Below are 2,500 nucleotides of genomic sequence, written 5' to 3' on the forward strand. Positions count from 1 at the left end.
GCGCCTCCTCCCCCAACCGGGCTCTCGTCTCCCCCAACGCCCCACCGGGCGTCGCTGGACCAACGGGGAACCCCTGCCGGCGAAGCCCCGGCGGGACGAACTCCGCGAGAGCGGGCGCTCCGGGAGCGGGGAGCTACGGAGCGCTCCCCGAGTCTGCACTTAGGGGGACGAAGGCCCCTCCCCGCCCGGGGGAGAGCCTGCGAGGCGACCCCAGCCGCGCCGCTCGGCGGGCACCGAGGCGGCGATTGATCGTCAAGCGACGCTCAGACAGGCGTAGCCCCGGGAGGAACCCGGGGCCGCAAGTGCGTTCGAAGTGTCGATGATCAATGTGTCCTGCAATTCACATTAATTCTCGCAGCTAGCTGCGTTCTTCATCGACGCACGAGCCGAGTGATCCACCGCTAAGAGTTGTCTGGCTTTTCGGCACCGCCCCGCCAGCGCGGAGGGGCCGGGACCGCTCGCAAAGGAGCGGCCCCTCGGAGAGCGCGGCACGGCGGCCGCTCGCCTCACATTGACCGTACAAGCACAGGAGAGGGGGGGAAAATAAAACGAAACCCCGAAGCGGCAAAAGCAAGGGGCGGGGAGCCCGCGCTCCCGGCTTTTTTCCCTCCCCCGAGGAGGGAAAAACGCACCTTGCGGCGCTTCGGGGCCGGACCAGGCGCCCGGGCTCGCTCCGACCTCGGCGCGGAGGAGGCCCGCCGCGCGCCGCCGGGAACGTGCCCCGAACCCGGCCTCGCCTCGCGTGCACGGGGAAATAAAACCCCCTTCGCTTCCCCACCCAACGGGGGGGGGGGGGGGGGTGTCTCTCGCTGGCCGCCCCGTGCCGTCGCGGAGACGCCACGAAGCGAGGCAGCGGAGACCCCCCCCCCCCACCCCGGGGAGCGAGGGGGGCCGGGCGCACAACCCCGCCGGAGGAGAGCGCGCGCGCGCGCCTCCGCACCGGCCCCTCCAACGCCGCCACCGCTGCGGCCCATCCCGGACTTTCTTTTCCCCCGCTTTGGCCCCGGGGCCGAGCCCCGGCCGGCTCGCGCCCTCGGGCGGCTTCCTCTCGCCACCGAACCCCCCCCCGCCGCGGGGGACGGAAAACGGCTTGCGAGACGGAAAGCCCGAGCCCACGTGGGACGCCACCGCGGCGACCCGCCGGCCCTCGCCGGGCGGCGCACCCGCCGACCGACAAACCCCAGCGGCACGAGCCCCTTCCATCCTCCCCCGGCGCCACCGCGCGCCGCCGGCTTCGCTCGCTCGACCCCTTCCGTGGCCCCGCGGCCAGGCGGACAGCGGACGGCGCTGAGCCGGGGGGCGGGCCCCCGCTCTCCCCGTTTCCACGCGGAGACCGGGGGTGGGACGCCCCCGGCTGCCCGCCCGTCCCCCACCCGGCACGCGCCGGGAAGGCGAACGGGGAAGCCCGCGGGCAGGGCCCGGGACCGGGACAGCCGCAGCCGGTGGCAGGGTGCCCTCCGGCGAGGGACCGGAGCCGGAGACGCCGAGCGACGCCCGCCGCCGCTCGGACGCGGTCACGCCACCCGAAACCGGCCCCGGACGGGGGGGAACCGGCAGCGCGAGACCGCCGAGGGCGCCAGCTCGCCGGGGCCCCGCTCTGGGGCCTGGGCAAAGGGAAAAGGGACCGGGAGGTCCGCAGCGGCCCGCGCCGCAAGAGGCGCCGCCGCCGAGCCGCGGCAACGCGCCCGCACAAAACCCCCGGCGGGGGCGAAGCGCCCTGGGCCAGCCCCCACCGCGGGGGCTCGCCGCCCCGGCCCGCGAGAAGCCCGCGCTTCAACGCGCCGCCGGGGACGCCCGTGGCGAGGCGAGGCGCGGGCCGGACCACGGCCGACCTCGCGCGGTGGGCTCTCTCCGGCCGAGCGCTCGGACCGCAGAGAGGGGGGGGCAGCAGAGTCCCCTCCCCGGCCCGGCGGGCCCCCGGAGGACGACGAGCGCGACGACGGCGGACCTAGCCAGAGGCATTGCGGGGGCAACCCCCGCCCCTCTGAAGGCACCCGCCCGCCCCCCGCGCTCGCCCCCCGCATCCGGGGGTGGCGCGCCGAGCCGCCCGGGTCTTTAAACCGCCGCCCGGCTTCCTCCGCGGTAGGGCAAGGCCGCGGACGAAGGCGCGGAACGCTAGGTACCTGACCCTGGGGTGAGGGAAACCAGACTTAAGGCCCCGCGGGGGTGCCTCCCCCCACTGCCGCCGTCGGGGGGAGCGTCCGCCCGCGGGGGGCCGCGCCCGACGTCCGCCGCCACCACCGCGCCCCTGGCCTGGCCCGAGGCCCGGGGTTTCCCTCAGTCAGCCGGCGCTGCGCTCGGGGAGGAGGGACGCGGCTGGGGACGCCCATGCCGCGCGCTCGCCGCGCGGCGAGCGCCCGGCTACGGCGGCCCCGGCGGCGGACCGGCGCAGGGCCGGCGACGACGGCGACGCGGCTGGGCGGGCCGAGGGCCCGGGAGAGCCCGCTCGACGACACCCGCGCGGACCGGGAGCATCGCTCGGGCGCCGCCCGATGCCCGT

The 2,500-nt window shown here is 77.2% G+C and overlaps 1 non-coding gene across 1 annotated transcript; it reads right to left on the reverse strand.

Moving 5' to 3' along the window:
* Positions 1–257: 257 nt before the first annotated feature.
* LOC137457972 (5.8S ribosomal RNA) lies at positions 258–410 on the reverse strand. The gene has a single exon (XR_010991502.1). It is a non-coding gene; the product is annotated as a 5.8S ribosomal RNA (ribosomal RNA).
* Between the last annotated feature and the right edge of the window lie 2,090 nt (positions 411–2,500).

The sequence above is a fragment of the Melanerpes formicivorus genome, unplaced genomic scaffold (assembly GCF_026170545.1).
Source record: "Melanerpes formicivorus ecotype bairdi unplaced genomic scaffold, bMelFor1.0.p_v2 SCAF_215, whole genome shotgun sequence".
Taxonomy (NCBI): Eukaryota; Metazoa; Chordata; class Aves; order Piciformes; family Picidae; genus Melanerpes; species Melanerpes formicivorus.